Raw genomic sequence first — 26,722 nt, 5'->3', positions numbered from 1 at the left:
GAGCAGGAGCAGCAGAAACTCAGACCCAGCCAACCCTCTGCACCCAGGTGCCACTTCCTGTTCCGGATGCCTCCATGTACAGGGCCCTGTCCCCAGTGGTGTCTGCTACTCCATACTGGGGGGTGCCAGGCAGTCTCTGTGGCACAGACCCAGAGTGCATGGGCCCAGGAACCACGGTGGGTGTAGGTGCTCTGCCATGCTCAGGATTTCCACAGAAACACTGTCTGCCGTGCTCCAGTATGAGCAAGAGTAGGTTGCCCTCTGGAGTGTGGAGTCCAGGGAGAGGAGAACTGATCCTTCCTTGGATGCCACAACTGTCGCAACTCTGCCAACTCTGCTGACCGTCGCCAGCAGTGCAGCCCCCAACAGTACCCAACTTGCTTGCCCCCCTCCATGGCTAGTCCTGCCCTCAATAGCGCCCCCCCACCTCCACCCCCCCCCAACGCCACCAGCAGCGTATACCCGATAGTGCCCTAACCTGTCCTCCTCTATGGGCATTGCAGTCCCAGAGAGCACCCATAACATGCCTCCCACCATGGGCAGTGCAGCCCCATATAATGCTACCAACCAGTACCCCCAGTGCAGGCAGTGACACCCTAGATAGTGCCCCCAACCCACCCCACTCTGTGAAAAGTGCAGCCCGGATGGCCCCTATCCTATCACTCTGGTCATGCTGCAGTCTCTGTCACCACCACCACCAACCACCTTGAGGCAAGCCACTGGGCCACAGGCTCTAGCCTCCAGCAGCCGGGCACGGAGCAGCTCTTGCTGATGGCTGCCTGCTACCACTCCGACCACGCTGTTGTCTCCATGGCCATCTTCTTTGACTACAAAAGAATAAAACTAGGTATCAATAAGAAGAATAATTTTGGAAACCATACGGTCACATGGAAGTTAAATAATATGCTCCTGAATGAATGACTAGTGGGTCAATGAAGATACTAAGATGGAAATTGAAAAATTTCATGAAACAAATGGTAATGAAGACACAATATACCAAAACTTATGCCAAAAACAGTACAAAGGCAGAGATTCATAGCTATAAGTGCCTACCATCCAAACAGAAGAAAAACTTCAAATAAACAATACATCTTAAAGAACTAGTAAAGTAAGAACAAACTAAACCCAAAATAAGAAAAGAAAGAATAAAGATCGTAGCAGAAATAAAGTTGAAATTAAAAAAATACACAAGATTAAACAAAAAGTTGGTTATCTGGAAAGCTACACAAAACTGACAAACTTTTAGCCAGGCTGACTAAGAAAAAAGAGAGAAGATTCAAATAAATAAAATCAAAAAATAATATAGGAGACATTACAACTGATACTTCAGAAATTCAAAGGATCTTAACTGGCTATTATATGCCAATAAATTAGAAAGCCTAGTAGAAATCCTAGATGCATACAACCTACCTAGGTTGAACAGTGAAAACATCCAAGGCCAGAACAGATCGGTAACAAGTAATGAGATCGAAACCATCAGAAAAAGTCTCCCAGTAAAGAAAAGCCCAGGAACCAATGGCTTCACTGCTGATGGCTTCACACCACGCATTTACAGACCTAGTACCAATCCTACTGAAACTATTTTGAAAAACAGCAGGGAATACTTCCAAACTTATTCTGTGGGGCCATTATTACCCTCATACCAAAATCAGACAAAGACATCAAAGAAGGAAACTACAGGCCAGTATCTCTAATATTGATGCAAACATCCTCAACAAAATACCAGCAAATCAAATTCAGCAATACATTAAAAAGATAATTCATCAGGATCAAGTGGGATGTATCCCTGGGATGCAAGGGTCATTCAACACTCAATGTGATACATCATATCAACCAAATAAATGACAAAACAGTATGATTATGTCAACTGAAACTGAAAAAGCATTTGATGAAATTCAGCATTCCTTCATGTTATAAATCCTCAAAAAGCCAGGTACAGAAGAAACATACTGCAACATAATAAAAACCACATGAGAGAGACTCATAGCTAGAATCATATGGAATGGGGGAAAATGGAAAGCTTTTCCTCTAAGATCTGGAACATGATAAGGATGCCCACTGTCACCACTGTTACTTAACATAGTACTGGAAATCCTAGCTAAAGCAATCAGTACAGACCCTAATACGGTCCCCAACCAACCCTGCCCCCTGCCACCAGCAGTGTAGCCCCCCCCATAGCGCACCCAACACACCCAAACTGCCCCCTCTACCCGCACCGTGGGCATTGCAGCACCCCATAGCGCCCTCAACCCGAAACCCCCCCACCCGCACCCCCGAGCAGTGCAGCCCTGGATAGCACCCTTAACCCACCTCACTGCTGCCGGCAATACAGTCTGGGATAGTGCCCCCAACTAGCAGGCCTAGCGGTTTTCTCTCATCCAATCAGAACATGAAGTCCAGGAACCTGGCTTGCATAACCTCAGTATATAAAACATGCTAAGGGGGAATTGCGCCATTGCAGGCTGTTGTGCCTCAGCGTTCCCAACCCCTCCATTCGCACCTTAAAGAAGGCGAAAGCGGAGTCCCCCGCCACACGCTGGGGGCTGGAGGCTGGATCCTGTGGCACCAGGGCTTGGCTCTGCATAGTGTGTGGCGGCGATGGAGACAGGCGGCTGGCAGCGAGAGCTGCTCCTTGCCTGGATACAGGAAGGGAAAGAGGAGGCACCTACCACAGGCTGGAGGCTAGAGTCTGTGGGACTGCGGCTGGCCTCGCTGGCTCGCCTTGCTGCGGTGGGTGGCAGCAGCGGACACTGCAGCCGGCCAGAGCGTAGAAAGGCGATTGGGTAGGTGCGCTATCCGGGGCTATACTGCCCGCGGCCGGGGGCCGGTAGGGGTGTTATTCCGGGCGTCACTACTTTACGTGTGCTACGCCTGGCTGCGCTGCCCGCAGCAGCGGGGGGGGGGGGGGGGGGCGGGTTGGGGGTACTATCCTGGGCTGTATTGCCAGCAGCAGTAGGGCTGGTTGGGGGCCCTATTGGGTGCTACACTGCCCGCCACAGGGGACGGGTTAGGGCCGCTACTGTGGTTACACTGCCGGCGGCGCCGGGGTGGGGGGACTGGTCGGGGTGCTGACTGGGATGGGGGGTGGTTTGGGGGCTGCACCGCCCGCGGCGGGGGGCTTGTTGGGGGCGCTATCTGGGGCTGCAATGCCCCCCGCAGGGGATAGGTTAGGGGCAGTATCCGGTGGTACACTGCAGGTGGGGGGGGGGGGCGGGAAAGGGGGAGTACAGGGAGGTGATTGGACGGGGTGGTTTCGGGCGCTATCGCGGGCCGGACTGCTCATGATAGAGGGGGGCGTTGGGTGCGCTATTGGGGGCTACACTGCCAGCGGCAAGGGGCAGTTTGGGGGCGATACCCCACCGGTGGCAGGTGGGGAGGTGTGGTGGGTTGTGGGCATCATTAGGGGGCTGTACTGTGTCAGTGGGAGCGAGTTAGGGGAGCTATCAGCTGCTGCACTGCCTGTGGCGGGGGTCAGGTTTGGTGCGCTATCGGGACCATATTCTCGGTAGTGGCATACGGGTTAGGGGAGCTGTCGGGGGCTAAGCTGTCCACGGGGGGGTGCGGGTTGGGTGCGCTATCCAGGGCATCATACCCCGCGGCTGGGGGATGGTTGGGGGTGCTATCCGCTATCTGGGACGGCACTGCCCATCGTGGGGAGCGGGTTGGGGGCCTTAAGGATCCGTGGCTGCACTATTCACACGGCGGGGATCAGGTTGCAGCGCTTTCTGGGGCGTCACTGCCCGCGGCGGGGGGGTTGGTTGGGGGTCCAATCCGTGGCTGCATGGCCCACGGCAGGGGGCAGGTTGGGGGAGTTATCTGGTGCTGCAACGTCTGAGGCGGGGACGGGTTGGGTGCGCTATTGGGTTTCTACACTGCAGCTGTGAGGGGAGGGTGTTAGGGGCGCTATCCCGGGTCCAACAGCTGGCGGCGGGTTAGGTGCGCTATCAGGGTGTGCCCTGCAGGTGGCGGCAGAGGTTTCAGCAACACCAGCGGCCTACAAAGAAGGAGCCTTCCTCCTCTCCCCAGACTCCAGACTCTAGAGGGCGACCTCCTCCTGCTCCTGCTCCTGGAGCGCAGCGAGCGCACAGCGTTTCCGCAGGAATCCTGAGAATGGCAAGGCCCCCATACCCGCGGTGGTTCCTAAGCCCGCCCCCTCTCGCAGCTGCAGCCCCACCTGCCAGCGCGTGCCGCCTCCGAGCTACTTCCGGGAGCCGGGCGGCCACCGCGGTGCAGGCGCGCGCCCAACGGCTTTGCGAGGCTCACTCGGTCTGAGAGGTCGGAGGCTGCGAGTGTCGCTGCTGAAGGCTGTGGTGGACTGGGCTGGATCGCGGATTTTGGATTAGATAATAGATTTGGGATCGCGGATTGGGGGTTGGATCGCGGATTTGGGGTTGGATCGGGGATTTGGGGTTGGATAGGGGATTTGGGGCTGGGTCGGCGGGGGCGGGGGGGGAGGTGAAAAGGTGACAGGGAGCTGCCCCCTCTCAAGAGCCGGTGGTTGGGAGTCTGAGAAGTCACCACCATGAAGTTGTTCGGCTTCAGGAGCCGCAGGAGCCGCAGGGGCCAGACGGTCCTGGGCTCCATAGACCACCTCTACACGGGTTCCGGGTACCGAATCCGGTACTCGGAACTGCAGAAGATCCACAAGGCAGCTGTCAAGGGCGACGCCGCGGAGATGGAGCGCTGTCTGGCGCGCAGGAGCGGAGACCTTGACGCCCTGGACAAGCAGCACAGGTAGCGGGGGCTCAGCCCGGGGTGGCAGGGGGTCCCCAGGTCCGGCTTTCTGGCAGCCCCTGAGACGGGGGCCTTGGAGGTCGCCGGGCACCCTCTGAGCGGCGGAGCCAAACGGACCCTCAGCTGTTTTCCATCCCTCATAATTCCCTGGCTGGAGCAGTTGGTGGAGAATTTGAGTGATTTAACTCACAAAGTTAAGCATATACGGTGTTGTTAATTTTAACGTACACGTTTAAAACATGGTTTATATACATTATAGGAGGTGCCTAATGAGAGAACTCATTCCCCTATCAAAAATACCGTGAGTTATTTTCAGTAGGCGAAAAGTTCTCAGATAAAACTGTCCGTTTTACATCCGTATCCCCCTGTGTAGGTAGGTTCTTTACTGAAGGTTCTTAGAGAGAAACTTGGAAATGGGAGGTGGGTTCTGTGTTCTTGAATGGGAAGGCACATTTTCCTCAGAATGTGAGCTCTTTCTGTGTTTATCAATTTTCCATAGACCGAATGAAAATATCAAGGTTTTAACATTTTTGTATGACACCTGCTGTCTTTCACTATTGTGATGACATTTAAAAAAATTTCATAATGGAGTGAAAAAACACTTGCTCCTCTAGATATCAAAATGTGCTATTAATTTCTGCAATTAATTGTTTACTAACAGCTGAAAAGACAAACGCATAGAACAGAATAGGCAACCCAGAAACACTGAAATTATGTAAGATATACGTAAGGATTAATGAGTAGGAAAGGATGAATTATTAATGAAAAAATGTCTGCTGTTTGAAGAAAACTAATGAAATTTTATGTCACAAACATGAGTTCCTGATGGAATACAGATTGAAATTTTTACATATGAAAATGAGTAAAGTACCGGAAGAAAACACAAACGCTTATTTTACAGGTACACTTTATGTTGACAAAAGCCTTCCTAAGAATGACCTCATAAGCAGACATTCTGAAGGTTGATTTAGCAAACTAAAAATTAAAACTGCCTGTGTTTCAGAAAAAAAATAACAAAAGAGAGCTTACTTGAAAAATATTAACTATATTATATATATATATATTCAGATGAAAAGTGTGTTTTCATTTTAGAGGGAATTCATTATATTCTTTTTCTTTCTTTTTTTTTTTTTTTGAGTCAGAGTCTCACTTCTTTGCCCAGGCTGGTGTCCAATGGCACAATCTTGGCTCACTGCAACCTCTGCCTCCCGGGTTCAAGCAATTCTCCTCACTCAGCCTCCCAAGTAGCTGGGGTTACAGGCAGGTGCCAGCATGCCTGGCTAATTTTTCTATTTTTAGTAGCGAGGGGTTTCACCATGTTGGCCAGGCTGGTCTCGAAGTCCTGAGCTCAAGTGATCTGCCTGCCTCGGCCTCCCAAAGTGCTTGGATTACAGACATGAGCTACCGTGCCCAGCCTATATTGTTTATTATATATCATATGATATATATATATTGCTGATACATATACCATATATATTATTACAGAGATAATCTGTTATATATATATCAGTTATATATACACATTAGATGAAAAGTTGTATGTATATATACACATTAGATGAAAAGTACATTTTCATTTTATAGGGAATTCTTTCAAATCAAATCATCAAAAACTCTAAAATTGGGCAAAGTACTTTTTTCCAGATCTGCAAGTTATTTGTGTACATAGCAAAAAGTCCTTCGCATTTCTGGTATAAGAATTTAAATTAAAGGAGGAATGAAAGTTTTCTATCCACAATATTTGTGAGGATGTTTTATACTCCTGCTTAAAGTTTAAGTTGCTGATTACTTTTCAAATAGATAATTTGGTGGTAAGTACTATATTTAAAAAATATGTATGCTCTTTACCCATCAATTCCATTATACTAAAACACCCTTAGGAAATAAAGATACATGCACTTTATTTTTCACAGCACTTATTTTAAAAAGAACCCATAGAATGGATCCTATAAATACATTTCAGTTGCATCCATAGGATGGGATAATATGTGACCATTGAAGGTGGCAATAGATACAGAAGTATATTGATGTGTGAAGATGTATTTTGTTATAGCTAGTGAGGAAAAAATCAATTAAATTATACATACACACAAACATACTATGGTCTTGTTTTAGCAAAAAATATGTACAAAATATAAAATTTGTAATTTCTGAGCATTTGTATTTTAAGTAAAGTTCCTTCTTCTTACCTGTGATTGCTGCAGTGAGCATGTACAAAACTTCTAGTAAAGTTTATTAATAAAGGAATAATCCTCGGGAAGAGAGGAATATGAATCTTACAATATTAAAAATAATTTCTCACTTTCTATTTTTTATCATTATTGTGTGTATTGTTATCTTCTTTGAACTTTTAGCCTCTTCAGAAGTAAAAAGGGTATGTTTTTATCTGTTTCCAGATTTTATTATCTATATATTTTATTATGTACATGTTTTTCTTATATATTCATTCAATTTATGCAAACAATGATAGATTAATCATTTCAATTGTATTCTTTAAGAATAAAAATAACATATAAATAATTACTATTGCAAAAATATTGCTTTATAGGAGTTATTTAAAAATATCGATCTCCCCAACTGTATTTATCCATTCTTTCATTCCATTTATTCATCAGACATAACCTGAGTACCTGTTATGTAGCAGACATATTCTACTATCTCTCAGGAGCCTTCTATCCTTAAAAACTTCATGTTTACCTGCCCCGCCTGCACAAGCTGAGAGATTTAAAATAGGAATATTGGGACTTAATCTCCTTGAAACTTTGTCTCCCACCTTTCAAACAAAAGCATTTCTGAAGTTAGAAAATAGTAGAAGATAACCTTTAACTGCCCATTCAAAAGTTTATCAGTCTTAAATACTAATATTAATCATTGGAAAGTCTTATTTGCATATATTCTGCAAGTATAAATATTGAATAAAATGAGCCATGTGTATTCATTTGAATCATGAGTTTCCTTTGGCTTCAGTTTGTTTGAAAATCAAGGAATTAATTTGTTTAAAAAATGCATTATTGTTATTTCAGTGCTCTATCCCCATAGTACCTTTAAGAACTAAAATGTATTTACATGCCAGTTATATGCCTAGAACTGCCCTAGACCTGCTGAGTATACCATATTCTATTTAATGTAAGGTCTCATGGATTGTGTGATGCCCCACTATTTTATATATCAATAAGATAATTTTTAAAATGCTACCAATTATAGTTATAATAATATAAGTGGCATTCCAATGTCAGAAGTATTAAAATGTGACCTACTCTTTAAGCCATCCTGCAAAGTAGATATAATTGTATCTTTTACCTAATTAAAATGTTTTTGTTAAGTAGTAGTAATAGTAACAATTATAATATCTGGCTGGGTGCAGTGGCTCACACCTGTAATTCCAGAACTTTGGGAGGCTGAGGTGAGAGGATTGCTTGATGCCAGGAGTTTGAGACCATCCTGGGCAACAAAGTGAGATTCTTACTCTACAAAAATTTTTAAATAAATAGCTGGGCATGCTGGTGCACATCTGTAGTCCCAGCTACTCAGGAGGCTGGGGATGGAAGATCGCTTGAGCCTAGGAGTTCCAGGCTGCATTGAGCTATAGTTACATCATTGCACTCCAGCCTGGGCAAAAGAGTGAGACTTAGTCTCAAAAAACAAAAATCTTACAATTATTGAGTTGTTGTAGGAACTATTTAAATACATAGCTTCTCATTTAAGCATCACGATGGTGTCCTATGAGATAGCTACTATTGTCATCTTTATTAATGAGGAAGTTGAGACACAGAAAGGCTAAGCAATAGTTGGTAAGTGACAGGGTTTGAAGAAGGACTCAAGCCCTAGTTGAACTGAATCCAAAGACTGAGCTGTTTCTATTCAAATAGGCTGCTGTTTTCATTGAGGCAGTGAGCAATACGAGCTAGTAAATATTGTACTTTCTTCAAAAAAATTAAGTGTTTGTTTTGAAGGCAGAGGAAAAACATGCTGTTCAGTTTTTAATTACATGAATGATTGTATGTTTTGAGATGTTGCACTACAGTTTCCTAAAATGTCCTGTTACTCTGGTAGAACTGCTCTACATTTGGCCTGTGCCAGTGGTCACTCTCCTGGTTAGCAGAAAATGCCAGATTGATATCTATGACAAAGAAAATAGAACGCCTTTGATACAGGTATATTAGAGCCAACTCTTTTAGCATGACATGGATTTGATTTGCATATATAGAATTAAAATAAATTGATCTCATTTAAATATAACTAGTTGGTGAAACCTGTGGAATGTGTATTTTGAATTCTTGGAATTTACATTCTGTTTCTTGGTCTAACACGGACAGGCTGTCCATTGCCAGGAAGAGGCTTGTGCCGTTATTCTGCTGGAACATGGTGCCAAACCAAACCTTAAGGATATCTACGGCAACACTGCTCTCCATTATGCTGTGTATAGTGAGAGCACCTCACTGGCAGAAAAACTGCTTTTCCATGGTGCAAATATTGAAGCACTGGACAAGGTATAGATCAATCAACTTTCTTTCCAAAATATTTGTTTTAACATTAATATAGGTAAGGGTCAATTTTTTATATGTGGAAGCTCAACCATTCCCTGAATGCAAATGCAGATTATTTTGAAATAATTGTCTAAGATTTTATTTTAAATATTGATACTTTTAAAGGAGCATTAAAGGGTACAGCTTTATAAAATGCACTTTGGAAAATATTTGTGAATTTGTTAAAGGTAAAACCTTTTCAACTTGTTTTCTATGCAGGGTTATTCTTTCCTTTTTTCCCCCCCTAATTAGTGTAAAACAACACAGGAAAGAAAATACGCCCTGGAAATAGGCTTTATCTTAAAACTCAAACAAAACTAAAGCAACTTACAATAAGTGGACATGTTGCTGCTGCTGATAATTTTCTGAAAAACTGATGTATCATCTCTCAGTGGCAAGGCTTAAGAGGGAAAAATGGGAAGGGAAAAGGAGAGCAATCAGAAATATGCAGGTCACTTGGAAATTAGGTAACGAGGGAAAATGCCAAGAAGAGTTTTTTTTTTTTTCTCTTAGTTTGTTGTTCTTCCAGTTTATGTGTTGAGGCAAGGCGCTCCTTAGCTTTGGGTCTAATAATTTTTGGCTTGAAAATGACAGTGAGTTGAAACTTGCCTAGAGATTAATTTTAGGAGGACTCTGAGGAAACCAGATTGGCAGTGAATATGCGGTGATGAAGTGAGAAACACTTCAGCAGAAGGTGGAACAAATTATTAACTGACTTATTGTCCATCCTGGCAGAAACAGCCACTTAGATAAGAGTCTAAAGACTCCTCTCAAACCTAGAAAGTCTTGGTGGGAAGGTGGGAGATAAGGAGCTTGTAAATAGCAAAATCAAGTGGGATTTTGAGTTTACTTGTCTGTGTTCTACCCATACCCAGGAAACTTAACTGGAGCTTTAATAAATGACACTATCTTTTACTCTTTTCTCTTTTTGGCCACATGTCCAACTGATAAAGGGAATTAGCCATGCGGGTGAGAGATGAGACTGAAGTGATTGCTGCACTAATTCTCAGAATTGTGCATTACAGTGACCTGAGGATATTTTGTTAAAAATCTACAATTGTAGGCTTTCCCCTGAGGATTTTGATGTAATAGACCTAATAAGGCCTGAACATTTTAAAAAATGTTTTCTTGAAGCTGGGCACAGTGACATGTTCCTGTAGTCCCAGCTTGAGCCTGAGTTTAAGTTCAGCTTGAGCAACATAGTGAGACTCTTGCCTCTAACAACAATAACAGCAAAAAAACAAAAACAAAAACAAAAAACCCTCAAGTTTCAGATACACTCCTGATTAAGAACCCCAGAACAGAAAAGTGCAGCATATAAATTTCTGTATCTCAAAAATGTAAGAAATCTCTAGAAGAATTGGCATTTGATAGGTGCTACTTCCTTCAAAGTTCTCCTTTTCAGTAATATTAGCCTGACTTATCTGTCTTTCTCTACATCTGTGACTGGGAAGTGAAAGGAAATATTACTGGCAATATCTCTCAGCTTACATAATAACACCTTTCCTTCCCACCATTAATCATTCACTGACATTCAGAGAGTTTTTAGAAATTTGCTTATGGGTAATCTTTCAATAAGTAGAGGCTGACCCTTCGTGATTTGATGTCCCTTTGTCACCATGCACATGATTACGTGTCAACAAATGTTCATTACAAGTTGGGCTTTCTCAATTAGAATAGTAGCAAATCCTAAACTATTTTTTTAGTTGAAGTTGTATTATGAATGAGCTCAGTATGTTTGTTAAGTTTATAGAGCTTTAGCATAACCAAAATGTCAGTTTTAAACACTGAAGTCCATGGAGTTAATAAAAATACAGATATGAATTCTTTTAATAATTTAGTTTTAGCAGTCCTATGAACCAATTATCTATTTGGTTAACAATCTGGGAAAATTATATACAAATATATTTTAAATGAATAAATGTTGGAAAAATTCTTGAAGCAGGTATTATGAGTCTTTTTAAGCAATTTTTATTATATATGAGAGCCTGAGTTTTTGGTAAAACATATGATACTAGAGAAAGAAAATATTTTACATGCAAATACTTGGATTATACACAACCATTTAGTAACACATTAATAGCGAATATAAAAACACAAGGGCTCTATTCTAATGTGGTACACAGATTTGTTTGTTTGCCTCTATAAGTTGAATCAACATGTAAAATTTAGAAGACTGGTGTAGAAATCTGGACTTCAGGCTTATTCTAAAAAATCAAATCTGGTGTCCCCTGAGTTTCTATCACTGTTTGGTCTGTTGTGCAGAGGTTGCCCCTTTAGAGAAGGCATGTATTCTCCAGTTTGCTGCTGTGCCCACCTTAGTACTTCCTTTACTCAGGCAACCTTCTTTTGTCCTTGTAAGTATTTGAGTTTACAACTCCTATGTTATAGTATATTTTGATAAAGATTTCAAGGTTTTTAAGTCAGCACATATTTGTTATAATATATAGTCTATAGAGTATATAAATCCCTCAGTTATGGAGTTGAATTTTAGAGTTTAGAAGTTTTTGAAACTCTTTTCTTTATATATACCACAAATAATTATCTGCCCATAAGAATGCCTAGAAGCCTTTTTAGGTTATTCCTGGTTATAGTTGGATAATTTCTGAATATTGCAGACATTACATCTTTCTCCTCAGTGCTCTTCCTTAGAAATGCAAGTGACTTACTGGCTTTTATTATGCCAGAAATAATTCATATGGATCAGTATGAGAATTTTTTTGATAAGCCATTATGTTTTTATTTCGGATTTATATTTTGTCTAAAATAAAACATAATTTTAAGTAGCCCTTTAAGTGGAAGCCAATAAAAATGGATTTAAAAAGTAGAGCTGCCCTGGGGTCCCGGGATTACCATTGTAATTGAGAATAGTATTTCTTACTGAGTTTTGGTTTTTTAAATATTTGTTCTTAAGTTTTTTAAACCTATTTCTCTTACACAGAACATACTGAGCTTTCTAACAGTAAAGATAAAAATCTATTCTCTTGTATTAGGGAAAAAACCCATGGACTATCTAATAATAAGGAAAATAAGTGCATTTGAAGCCAATCTCTCTTAATTCAAAGCTCATTTCCATAGTGACCCATTTGGAGCAGGAGTGCCTGACATTGACATCTGGGATCCTGACACCATTGATAGAAGTGAATCAAGCAAGTTTGTGCCACCCAGAAGAAACCTCCACCTGCATTGGGAAGCTCTGGCAACTGTACCCCTAAAACTCTTAATTCCTCAAATGTTAATGTTTGCCACAAATAGTATTGTCAAATGGGGATTAGGTAAAATTCAAGAGATTTCTTGATTATTGGACATAACATACATTTTTAAAATACTTCTCAAATGCAGATGGTCATGGAGTCCTTCTCTTGGGGTATAATACTTCTGGTAAAGCAAATATTCTTTGGAATATAGTTTAAGAAACACTGCTTTAGTGAGAATAATTTAGATCATTAATTTATGTAAAAAACTTAAAATGTTTGCTACTATGTCTTAGGGTTTTGGGGGTATAGAGACAAAAGATACAGACCTTGCCTCAAGAAGCTCTTGGTTTCAGTGGGACACAGTGAAATGATTACAATGTACCATGCTAAGTGCTGTGATCAAAGCAAGGATTCTTGGGACTGGTAAATGTCTAAAGTGAGTTTTGGCAATGACCACAGTTAATCCGGGGAGACAGAGGAGGGTTGTTTGCAAGGCAAAGAGCAGCACATCAGAAAGCACAGAGTGAGAAGGAAGGGACTGCTTTTCTTTTACTTCCTTTCTATATTGTATGTTGAAGTTCAAAGCACCTTAGAGAAGATTTTCAGTTCAGTTGAGAAATATGTAATTTTCTGAATTATTAATTTTTTCTGCTGTTTTATAGGACAATAATACCCCACTTTTATTCGCTATAATTTGCAAGAAAGAGAAAATGGTGGAATTTTTATTGAAAAACAAAGCAAGTACACATGCCGTTGATAGGCTGAGATGGTACAGTAGTTCTTTTTTTTTTAAATAAAAACTGTGTATTCTAGAGTGGTAACAGTTACTGAAGTCAGAAATATTAATAAGAAGATTAACATAATTATTGGCATATAGTGAAAAATATCACCATGAATAATCAGATAGATCAGCAAATATTTGGACTGAGTAACATAAAGAACAGTATATAGTAGGATTCATCTTCTCCTAAATATAGAGTGTTTGTTATTTATAATTGGATGTTTTTGGTACTGTAATCTTTTATTAGCTAAAGGGTTTTGTATTAGCTTTATTAAGTTTTTTTTGAGATGCAATCTGGCTCTGTTGCCAGGCTGGAGTACAGTGGTGTGATCTTGGCTCACTGCAACCTCCACCTCTCAGGCTCAAGTGATTCTCCTGCCTCAGCCTTCCAAGTAGCTGGGGCTACAGGTGCACACCGCCATGCCCAGCTAATTTTTGTATTTTTAGTAGAGATGGGATTTCACCATGTTGGCCAGGATGGTCTCGATCTCTTGACCTCGTGATCTGCTCTCCTTGGCTCCTCAAAGTGCTGGGATTACAGGCATGAGCCACTGCACCTGGCCAGTTTTATTAATTTTTAAAGTGTGGACTTTTCATTTATGACTACTAGTATTGTCATTATTATTATTGTTGTTGTTGTTGTTGTTGTTTTCAGCCTGCAGATAGCTCTTATCTGACCCCTAGCTGATTTGAATTATATATCAGACTAGGAAAGCAATGGGGAAATCTTCATCTAAATCTTTACCTACTTTAGATAAGTGACCTCAGCACAGTTTCTTGGCCATCAAAGGACTATGAGTTAGCAACTTGTATTATGTCTTACCCCAGTGGGACAAGAGGCTTCCTTGTTGTCCTTTTCTTTTAGCCTTGGTGATAATTTACAAAGATGAACACTTGAGCACCCTAGATGCTTATAGACCCAAGCTAGTACATGCAAAATGTTATTATGTCTACACTGACAGGTGGATATTAAATTGGTAAAGTGTATCAAACTAGCTGTTTAAAAAAGTCTTTATTAAAGTTCTTGAGTGGAGTGATTTCTTTGTTATTTTAGAACAGCCCTCATGCTTGCTGTGCACTATGACTCACCGGGTATTGTCAACATCCTTCTTAAGCAAAGTATTAATGTCTTTACTCAAGACATGTGTGGACGAGATGCAGAAGATTACGCTATTTCTTGACGTTTGACAAAGTAAGTGTTTGTGTTAAAAGGCCAGTTAATATTGAATTGAAGTTTAAAATAATTGCAACTATTCCATCTTATACATTAGGTGAGAGTTCCTAGTTTGGTTCAGATAGTTTGAAATAGCAATGAGTTAGTCAACCTTTTAGCCAGAAATCAAGCAGAAATCTAGATTAGTTAGAAGTAGAGTGCAAGATATTTTCAGGATTTTTAAGACCTTTATCCCTAGGGATCTCAATGTTGTTCATTTTATTCTAAGTATAATCCCCATGCATGGGATAAAAAGAGCCACATTTTTTACTTCTTTTCCTTTCTTTTCTTTTCTTTTCTTTTTTCTTGAAACAAGGTCTCACTCTGTTGCCCTGGTTGGTCTTGAACTCCTGAGCTCAAGTAATCCTCCTGCCTCGGCCTCTCACAGTGCTAGCCACCATGCCTGGCCTGACTTTTCTAATTAGTTATTGGGTCTTGAAATGACCAATTTAGCAGAAAATCTTGTATTTTCCCCTGGGGCTATCTCCTGTGTCTTCCTTCTTTGAATTTTCCAAGAAGCTAAGGAGTTTCCTAAGTCCAAGGAAGGGAATCTTTCTTTACAAGTCAGAAGAAGGGGGAAAAAGGCCATTCTGATCATTCTATTGTTTCAATGGACTCACTTCCTGTATTGTTGCCATTGTAACTAGTCCTGCAATCTGATAATGATTGACCTTTGCCACCAGGATGCCTTCACTCATTCAGACCCCTCAGTTTTTGTGGTGATTCATACATACAGTTCAAAGCTATGGTGTTTATTAATTTATGTACTTATGCTCAGTCATTGTTCCCTGATGCCAGCACCCTGATCTGGCAGCTAGGCCTCCTAGCTTTACCCACACAAATATTGAGCAAGTTGATCCTCACCCTACACTAAAAACCTTATTTGGAGCCCACATCTTAGCTATAGTTAGCCTAGGCATTCATGGTAAGTTATCCTTTGAGACCCGTGTTTGTCTGTTCTTTAACCAATATTAGTTGGGATTGCTCTCAACAGTCAGGGATGTTCAAATAATGTTGCAGGAAAAGATTAGGGTTCCCTTTCCCTTTTGCTATCAGATCTGTACCTTGAGGCTTTTTTACATCCTGTGGAGCAGCTTTGGTTAGATAGCAGAAGGTTCCATGTTATCTTTCCACCGAGTAGTGGGAACCAACTTGCAGTTGGCCCCTCAAGTAATGTGTCTCTATGATAATGAAAATCTGGGCTAATCACAACTCTTCCTGGAGTTTTAAATATATTTTAAAATTCTACCTCACAGGAAGCCATTCAATAAAATTCTCTGAATCTAAAGTAGGTGAGTTGGATTTAACAGAGCTAAGCCTCATCCATGACTCAGGAGTGTCCATGTATCAAACAGGGCTTTGTACTTGTTTCAGCAGCACATATTTTAAAATTGGATCAATACAGAGCAGATAAGCATGGCTGCTGCCTAGGGATGGCACATAAATTCAGAAAGCATTCCATGTTTTGCATAGTCCTGGGAAGGTCATTTGACTATTTGTCGAGTAGCTCCAAGGAAGCAGTGTGAGTGAAACCAAAACAGAAGACACCCAATATTGAAATTGTGATTATCACTGTGAAACTACTGATGTAAGGTGATCTCCGAAATGAGAACAGAGCTGAGTAATAAGGGGATGTTACTTGTTGCTGGTACATGTCTTGGAAATGACAAAATGTCAACTTGCATTTCCTTCATGGAACTGAAAAACAATAAAAGCAGGGTTTTGTCTTGTATGTTAGTTGGAGAGGACCATGGAGATCCAGTGTCCTAGCACAGATCTGCTGGCTCAGAGTTTGAGGAGGTAGAGAAGGAGTGGTAGTTGTCCAAGCCCAGGTTTTGACACCTATTAGTTTTCTGCCCTTGGTGTGATTGATGAGCTCAGTGATGGGAGACAATTAGGTAATCTATTTTAATCAGATGAGTTATGAATTAGGTAAAATGCCCTGAATTACAAGCCACAAAGAATACAACTAATAACCAAAATTAGCACTTAATAACATTTTCTGCAAACTGCAACAGTTGAATATTAGAACTTATAGAAAAACACACACCAAGCAATAAAGTTCAAGAATAAATCATTTCATTGCTTTACTATTTCCTGAACATTTAAACATGTAATCTTATTACATCTTCCTAACAACCTACTGAAGTAAGGTAGCAAAATCCTTATTTTTTAGAAGAAACCATGGATCCTAAGAGAAGCAACTTGTCTGGAAACAAAATATCGATTAGTTACAGAGTGAGGACTTATTCTGAGTGCAGGACACGTTACATGATGTCCAGCTAACTAGAGTTCATTTACTGAGCTATGCTTCCTCCATTTATGAGTACTTCACTTTTTTTCTTCTTTAATTATAAGCTTAATAAGCTTGTAAGGTTTAAAAATTTGAAGTGTATGGGACATTAAAATTCTGATATTAGGTCTGATATTGCCTGAAATGGTTTTAGAATTTAATATGTTTGGTAAATATTTTTTATTTCAGTATTAAAATAGCAATTTTATTTATTACTTTTGTATACATAGAATTCAACAACAAATTTTGGAGCATAAAAAGATGATACTTAAAAATGACAAACCAGGTAAGACTTCTGATAGTGAATTTCTTATTTCTCTTGGTGGTCCTACTCTTGATAAGAAAGTAAAAAGTAAGATGTAAGATTAAGGTAGTGTTAATAAAAAAAGACCAGTTTAAAAATATATGTAAATTAAATGTGCATATATGTATATACATTTGTAAATTAATTTTTAAAATTTAACTTCTTTAGTTTGAAATTCAGATTTATTTAAGAAGGTAGTTGTAGCTAACTTATAATCTCAAACATTATTGCCTGAAAAAATTCCTTTAATTATGATCCCTAAAATCCTATATAATATTTTTGCATAAATAAGAAAAAAGATTTTTAAGTTAGTATGTTGTATGTTTCCTCTATAGTCACATTATAACAAATTGGACTTGTTATACAAATGGATCTTCTATTTCATTTTTATAATAAATTGTTTATATTTAGTAAACAAGTAATTACAGTTGACCCATGAATAATGTGGGGGTGAGGGACTCTGATCCCTGTGCAGTTGAAAATCTGAGTATAACTTTTGATTTCTTCACCTTAGCTACTAATAGCCCACCACTGACTGGGAGCCTTCCTGATAACATAAACAGTTGATGGACACCTATTTTGTTTGTGCTGCATTATTATATACTGTGTTCTTGCAATAAAGTAAGCTAGAGAAATGAAACTGTTAGAAAGAAAATCATCAGGAATGATATATTGACTTTTCATAAAGCATAAGTACATCCTGACAAAGGTCTTCAAGATCTTCAGGTTGATTAGGCTGAGGAGGAAGAGGAGAGGTGGATCTTGCTGTCTCTGGGTTGCAGAGGCAGAAGAACATCTGCATATAAGTGAATCGCTGCAGTTGAAACCCTTGCTGTTGAAGGGTGAACTGTATTACATATTGATTTGTGTCACTAAGAAAGTAACTATCTTTAGAACCAGGAACTCAGCAATCCCTTTCTGGTACCATAAATAAATGACAATAAGAACTGTAAAACTGAACCAGCATGCACCCATACAAATAAGAGATTATTTTTTGAGGATAGCTACTGAGCACAGAAGACAGAAAAGCAATTCCTTCATGAGAAGCACAAGTTATATTACATATTCTTACACAAGCAAAATGGTTTTATCTGTCATAGTTTATACACATACACTTACACACATGCACATATACACACACATATGTGTGCACGCATGTGCACACAGACACCAAGTTAAAAGTCCTGCTGATTCTTAATGACCAAATCCAACTGTTCGCGGGGAGTGGTAGATAACACATCCTACAGTTTGGATGCAATTCTTTTGACTTTTTGACTTGTTCTGTAATGAACTGCCTTTAATGGGTGAATCATGTTTTTAGTTTTATAAGAAACAAAAAGATGAGAAGCAAGTAAACAGGAACTCTATGATCAGTAGTAGACTATTATAGTATATTCAATAGTCATATGTTTTTCTCCAGTTATGCAATTTACTTGAATGATGCACAATTAATCAATTATTATTATTATAGGAGATGGGGTCTCTCTATGTTGCCTAGGCTAGAATAAAGTGTCTATTCATTGGTGCAAACATAGCTCACTGTAGCCTTGAACTCCTGGGCTCAAGCAGTCCTCCTACCTCATCTTCCTGAGTAGCTGGGACTACAGTTTTGTATGGTTATATCTGGCCTGATACACAATTGTTTGTTTATTTATTTTTGATACAGTGTTTCCCTCTGTTCCCTCTGTTCCCTCTGTTGCTCTGCACTGGAGTGCAGTGGTGCCATCTTGGCTCACTGCAACTTCTGCTTCCTGGTCTTAAATGATCCTTTCACCTTTCACCTTAGCCTCCCAAGTAGCTGGGACTCCAGGCATGCACCACCACACTCGGCTAATTTTCTTTTTAAGGTTTTTTTGTTTTTTCTTTTGTTTAATAGATGAGATCTCACTATATTGCCCAGGCTGGTCTGGAACTTCTGGGCTCAAGTGATCCTCCTGCCTCAGCCTCCCAAAATGCTGGGATTTACAAGTGTGAGCCACTGCACCTGACCTGCACAATTATTATAAAAAGGAATTAAGCCCAGTTGAGTTGCAGAAAATTGACCACCTTTTCATTATTTTTTCTAGAAACATTCATATTGTAGAACATATTGTCAATCACCCAGATTCTCTATTTTTTATTTGGTTAAAATAGGATTACTTCTTATTCCACATTATTTTCTGACATTATTGTGTCATTTATTCCTTTTATGGCTTTATTCATGTGGATAGATATAGAAATACAAAAATCTCCAAGTCAAATATCAAGGGAAAAAAAGAAAAGAAAAACAGTTTAGGGAAAATTATTCTGTGAAATAGCCATCTGATTAGTTACATATATCATATCAACTTAATACAAATCTTACACAATGTATTTGTGTCAAGGTTTCCCAAGACCACCCCAGGTTTGGTGGTTCACTAGAAGGACTCACAGGACTCAGCAAATAGTCATACTCAGATCTTTAATTGATAACAAGAAAGGGGACAAGCAGAATTAGTAGAGGAATAAGGTGCTTGTGGTCAATTCTGGAGGAAACCAGGCACGAGCCTCCAGGAGTTCTCTCCTGTGGAGTGCCTGGGATCTGCTTAATTCTCCCAGGCTCACATTTTGACAACATATGTGCAGTGATGTCTACCAGTACCAGAGTCTCATTAGAGATGAAGTATCCAAATTTTTCTGTGGAAATTACTCTCCCTTACATGTACCCAAATTCCAGACTCTTACAAGGAAAGCAGATGTTCAGAGTAACCACACTGTTTCTATAAACACTTTAGACACAGTGAGCCACTCTTCTCAGGGAATGGTGGAAACCCTCCCAATTCCAATTTCCTTAACACCAGCCAAGGGCCAGCCTTGCATGCAGGCCTTTCTAAGGATGGCAGTCTCTTGCCTGCTATATGAAATCTTTTCTGCACAACGCTTATAGCCCCAATTTAATTTTTAGTGTTGTTTAAAAATTTTATTTTAATAACACATAATATTATAAGATAAGGTAACTTGGTACTAATTTCTGTTGTATGATCCATCTTAAGTTGCAATGCTGGTTACTTTTTGACTTTTGGTGACTAACAGGTATTTGTATATAAGTTACCATAGCAATGTTAGGTAATTATAATCTGTCCTTTTTATCTCATTAAGCTTTCAGTAAAATTGTTAAATTAAATAAGCATAATAATTTCTGAGTTAAAATTAGAATAAAAATTGTATTTTATTTTGATTACATGAATAATCTAGTTTTCATATTGTGCTAAATCCCTGTTTAGAATTATGAAATAAGATAAAATATTCAATCATTTTTATCAATATTTTCTTACCTAAGCATGCAATTAAATTTATTTATTTTATATATTTCATATACTTTAATTTGAGAAATATAATGACCACATGCTGTTACTTTGGTCTTCAATGATCTCTAATTTTTAGGGTCACTGTGTCTTGCTTAAATATATCATCATAACAGGTTCAGTGAATATCTTTATTTTTAATTTATTTATTAATTTTTTGAGACAGAGTTTTTCTCTGTTGCCCAGGCTGCAGTGCAATGACAGAATCTTGGCTCACTGCCACCTCCACCTCCCGGGTTCAAGCAATTCTCCTGCCTCAGCCTCCCAAGTACCTGGGACTACAGGCATGCACCAACATGCCCGGCTAATCTTTTGTATTTAGTAGAGATGGGATTTCACCATGTTGGTCAGGCTGGTCTGGAACTCCTGACCTCAGGTGATCCACCCACCTCGGCCTCCCAAAGTGCTAGGATTACAGGCATGAGCCACTGCACCTGGCCATATTTTTTTATTATTATTATTTTAATTATTGTTCTGGAGATCCTGGGATGCATAAACAGTGAATATCTTTTTTTTTTTTTTTCTTTGAGATGGAGTTTCACTGTGTCCCAGGCTGGAGTGCAGTGGTGCAATTTTGGTTAACCACAATCTCTGCCTTCTAGGCTCAAGTGATTCTCCTGCCTCAGCCTCCCAAGTAGCTGAAATTACAGGTGCCTGCCACCTTGCCCAGCTAATTTTTGTATTTAGTAGAGGTGAGGTTTTGCCATGTTGGCCAGGCTGGTCTTGAACTGCCGACCTCAGGTGATCCACCCGCCTATGACTCCTAAAGTGCTAAGGTTACGGGCATGAGCCACTGAGCCCAGCTGTGAATATCTTTTTTAAATCAATAACTTTATTTCTTAGAGCAGTTTTAGGTTCACAGCAAAATTGAGAGGAAGGTACAGAGATTTCTCATATATCCCATACCTCCAACACACGCATAGCCTCCCCCATTATTAGTATTTTCCACCAGAGTGTGGTACATTTGTTACAACTGATGAACTTACATTGACACATTATAATCACTCAAAGTTCATAGTTTACATCAGGCTTCATTCTTGATGCTGTACATTCTGTGAATTTGGACAAATGTCTAATGACATGACATGTATCTATTACTGTTATATTATTGACAGAACAGTTTCATTGCCCTAAAAATTCTCTATGCTATGCCTGTTCATCTCTCCCTTTCTCCCTAGCAACTTGTGGCAGCCATTGATCTTTACTCTGTCTTCATAGTTTTACTTTTTTCAGAAGAGTCGTATAGTTGGGATAATACTGTGGATATCTTTTTGAATAGTTAAAAAAATTAAAGCTCCATGGCAATTGAAGGTAGTCATTTAAGATGTTCTTTGTCCTTTTGTCTTTCTTTTGCTTTTTTATCATTGTAAAGAATGCAAATAGATCCATGAACCACTCCTGAATACCTAATGTCCAAGCATCTTAAAGCTTTTATATAAGGATTTCAGAAACTGACTTCTGGGTTGGGCATGGTGGCTCATGTCTGTGATCCCAGCACTTTGTGAGGCTGAGGCAGGTGGATCATTTGAGGTCAGGAGTTCAAGACCAGCCTGGCCAACAAGGTGAAACCCCATCTCTAATAAAATACAAAAAATAGCAGGTGGTGGTGGCACGCACCTGTAATCTCAGCTACTCAGGAGACTGAGGCAGGAGAATTACTTGAATCCAGGAGACCGGGTTGCAGTGAGCCAAAGTCATGCCACTGTGCTCCAGTCTGGGAGACAGAGTAAGACCTTGTCCCAAAAAAAGAAAAGAAAAGGAAACTGATTTCTGCCCAAATCTCCATCCGTAGCCCTTTCCCCATCTGCCTTTTTCTCTGGAATTACTCAGCTGCTGGTAATTGCCCCCTCACCATTCCTCTTTTGTAGAGAAATACGTACTCTCTTGGAGGCTTCTCTCCCTCTCTTGTTGCTGCCTGGCACATGCTCACCCTTTCCTGCCCTCTGCCTCACTTAATCTGGCTAACCTCACTCTCTAAGTCTCAGCTCATGCATGATCTTTAGGAAAGCCATCCCTGACAGCTTTTATGTTCCTTCCTTATACCCCAGTGCCTAACACCTAGCAGGAACTCAATAACTAATTATTTAGCAAAATTAAGACTGTTTATACAAAGATGATTCAAAAGATTGTCCTCACAGTCTAGCAGCAAAGGGGATCAACATGTAAAGACATGATGTGCAGTTCAGGTGGTAAAGTGACACTAGAAAAATTGACAAAGTACTAAGGGACTGCAATGAAACAGACACCTGTGTGTGTGGAGAAAGATAGCTAGAATCAAGGAAGACTTCACACAGCATTCTGAGCCTTTTTTTTTCTTTTTCTGTTGTTGGAGACAAGTTCTTACTCTATCACCCAGGGTGGAGTGCAATGGCGTGATCGAGACTCACTGCAACCTCAAACTCCTGGGCTCGAGGGATCTTCTCACCTAAACTTCTTGAGTAGCTGGGACTACAGGCACATATCACCATACCTGCCAAATTTTTTGTAGAGTCAAGGTTATCTATGGTTCCCAGGCTGGTCTTACACTCTTGGCCTCGAGCAATTCTCCCATTTTGGCCTTCCAAAGTGCTGGGATTACAAATGTGAGCTATTATGTCCAGCCTACTTTCTGAGTCTTAAAAGATGAATATAAATTTTTCAGAATAGCAGGGGAAAACATTTGTGATGTAAAAAATGGGGTGTACACTAATTAAGATATAAACAATAATTTTGCAAATTATTAGTAACTGCCAACTCAATTAGTGTCTTGTTAAAAAGATACTGTTATGTACATTGTATATTTTGACTGTATTTCAAAATTTTGTTTTGTTTCCAACAGTTTTGTTGATTTATGTTGGGTGGAACAATTTGTGAGTGACCCTGAGATTTTGTATGGCTTGAACCTGGTGATATCTAGTGTCTCCCCAAGTGGTTTGTTGAAGTTTTGGATAATTAGAAGTATTTCTTAAAGAAGTAAATATTTCAGTAAACATTAAGCTTCATTTAAACCCTCAAAATATAAAATACAAAGAAATGTTATTTTCTATTTATTTTTATAAAGATTATAGTCTTTATCTAACTGTTCTTAGTTCATTTGAACTAAACCAATGAATTTGTCAACAGAACAAGCCTTACCAGTGGCTTCAGAGGAAGAACAACAAAGGTGTGAAAGAAGTGAAAAGAAGCAACCACAGGTATATGAAAATTTAAGTTTCTTGTTTAATATTAGGTTTTTTTTTTTGCTTTAGTAACAAAGTGTAGTCCAAATGACATGACCTTTTAGACTATACCTTTAGAATCCAATAGTTCATAATTTTATATTTAATTTTTAAAACATTTTAACCAGTTATGAAACTTAAGATATTCTTACTATCTCTAGTAACTATTCGTTATTCTAGTAATTCTTACTATCTCTAGTAACTCATAGCTGTTTTTACCCTTGGAATTGAGGCAAGAATTTTTCACAATTATCTTGCTCTTTTATTTGTATAACCTTACTCATAATACAGAAGGTAACATGAAATATTGGGTCATATTACTAAGGAATAGAAATTATGAACAATTTAATAAAGATGGCCACTGAGTTAAACTAGTGTTAAAAGAGTCATCATTGCCAGTGGTTCAAATGTTGCAGTTTTATATTGCTGGTCACCAGTGCCGAGTTTAAAGATTTATTCTCTTTCATGGTCACCAGTTGACTTCTGTGTCTGTGTTCAGGGAGTGAATGGGGTCATAAAAGTCAGCCCAGTTGCCTTTTAAGAGAATCCTACCTTGCAGAATGGGACCTTTGCTATCAGGGTACAAACAATAACTTCATTTCAACATAAATACATAGTAAATATTACTAAAATTAAAAAAATCCAAACACTGTCAGTACTGGAACTTAAAATATATTAGAAGTGGATATGAGCAGAAATTCTATCTAGATAAATAACACTATCATAGTATATCATTTGAATTAGAATTTAAAATTTTGCTTCTCTTTCTTATTGGTGTTCAGTTTGGCTCTTAATAATTTAGTGTTTGCCTAGTCTCTAGTTAATCTTCAGAAATATACATGCACTGTAGGGGCTCACTCTTTCTGGCATGCTGAGGTAAAGTCTTTGTAAGAGAGGAAGCTTTTATAATACTACCTATCATCTTTGAATTCATTTCTGGTAGACTTTACACATAATGCATTAAGTTTAGTCCAAACAAACACAGAGTTCAGCTTGCCAGTTTATGTTTCTGTCCTATGTTAAGCCAAGGCAAATTATTTTTCACTTTTTAGTTACAATCCCATAATTTAAGAGTGGCAACACACAGATTAAGTTTCACAGTTAAATTTTAATTATTTTCTAATATTTCTTTGTTTATACTTGATTAAAGCTAATTTTAGAACATGCATTCTGACAGAAAAGACATCTGAGAAACAAAACAAGCAAATTTGTTTTCCATTTTGCACCTGCCAAAAAAAAAAAAAAAAAAAGTCTCAAGAACCAGAACTGGGTAAGAATTGTGAAAAAGGGAATCTATCTGTATATTCACGACTTTCTTTAAAATTCACTACAAACAAGTTCAAGCTGAATATTGGTTAAAGTTTTGAAAACTCCAAAATTACTGCTTGCCCTGAGGAAGAGCTTCTACATAGTAACTCTAATGAGGGACAAAGGAAAAAGGAGTGCCCTCTAATCTGATGAATCATATCCCTGATTGTGAGGAGAAAAATGCATCTGGAGGGTCTAACTCTGTGGCATTCCAGGCAGCGCCTGAACAGAGGAATCCATGTCAAATGTCTTTTTATTCCATTCACACTCCAGGTCCCTGAAATACACTTACCAGTCATCTTCTAAGCTTCATTTAAATGAAAATAAATCAGACTATAAAAATGATAACAAACCAGACACATAGCTTATTTCTAACACAGGTGATGAAAATTTTTGTAATGATACAGAAACTGAAACATTAAGGAACCCAGTAATTATGATTGAAATGAAAGATTATTAAGAGTTTCACATGCAAATGGCAAAAAATATAAACCCAAATACCACTAATTGGAAATTAGACATTAGGCACTGGCCTCAGTCTAGAGATCCAGAAAGTCTTTTTGATTTGTGGTTTACCCACCTCAGAGAAATGAAGCATATGATTCAGATAGAAAGCCACAGTATTTCTGCTGCTACAGACACTTATAAAAACAGAAAACCAATACAGTGCTTACTCCAGAAGCCACTATATGACAATCCCAGTGCTAATAACTACAAAAGCATGAATCTTGAATTATAAAATGTGGGTTTATTCTTTGCCACATAGTGAGAGAACATCAAAAATATAGCTAGAAGACACAGCAAGATATTCCAAGGTCACCAACATGGCACATGTATGCATATGTAACAAACCTGCACGTTGTGCACATGTACCAGAACTTAAAGTATAATAATAGTAAAAAAGAATGAGGTAGCATGTACCAGTAGAGTTCCTAGCTTTGGAGTAAGAAAGTCCAACTTCAAAAAGACAGAGGTTCACTTGCTGCTGCTTTTTTCTCTTTATCAATTATTTGATTCAGTCAGATTTTCTATTCAAGAAAATCTCGTGTACAGTTACAGTGGGATTATCTAAATGTGTAATTATGTGTCAAAGTAGATTTGTTTTGCTATCTAAATAATGGTTCTGGAGAATGTTCTCATAATGTTTGTTCATTAATCAACCTAAGTCTTCCTATCAGTCTTCCAAGTGGCATATGAGCTGGGAAACTAATTCAGCCATATGCCATGTGACCTTCTGAACCAGATCAACATAAAGAAATTGCTAAAGAAATAAGCTCTGGATTCTAGATTGTTTTTTCTGTATTCATTTAGAGATGAATTACATTTATTTAATGATAGAATGGTAATACAATGGGAGGGAAGCAATGACTGCGACGAGCCACAAAAACACGTCTAGCCTTGAGAGTTGCAGTGGATATTCCCAGCCAAATGAGTCTGTTTAATGTGTTTTCATGCATGCAAGTTTATCTGCTTAGCTCAAACTGTTTGAACTTATAGTCCCATCATGGTTATTTCCAATATTTTGAAAACAAATATATACTTCCACATATTTTAAAAAATCACCACTCTCCAATATTTCTGTTGAATCAGACCTTACATTATGTTGTTTAATAAAGTATGGTAAGTTTTGGCATGTATGATTTTTATCATGTAAGAAGCATAATTTCTTAGCCAAAAATTTAGCCTTTGACTCTTTAGTAGAAAGTTGAGTTCTGTACATTGTGTTCTAAAGATAGACAAAAATCTAGAGATTTTCTTCTTTCAAAGTAAAAGCAGATGAGGCCTTTTTCCACCCTCTGAGGCATTAAATTGCTTTGCTTAAGTTAGACTTTTAATATATCTGACT

At 39.1% G+C, this 26,722-nt stretch overlaps 1 non-coding gene and 1 pseudogene across 1 annotated transcript; both read left to right on the top strand.

Moving 5' to 3' along the window:
• Nucleotides 1–4,485: 4,485 nt before the first annotated feature.
• LOC117976756 (putative ankyrin repeat domain-containing protein 20A2) overlaps nucleotides 4,486–26,722 on the top strand; it is a 52,965-nt pseudogene continuing 30,728 nt past the window's right edge.
• LOC112436968 (U6 spliceosomal RNA) lies at nucleotides 15,813–15,919 on the top strand. Its single transcript, XR_003025631.3, has one exon. It is a non-coding gene; the product is annotated as a U6 spliceosomal RNA (small nuclear RNA).

The sequence above is a fragment of the Pan paniscus genome, chromosome 17 (genome assembly GCF_029289425.2).
Source record: "Pan paniscus chromosome 17, NHGRI_mPanPan1-v2.0_pri, whole genome shotgun sequence".
In the NCBI taxonomy this organism is placed as follows: Eukaryota; Metazoa; Chordata; class Mammalia; order Primates; family Hominidae; genus Pan; species Pan paniscus.
This window is presented reverse-complemented; position numbering and strand designations above follow the sequence as displayed.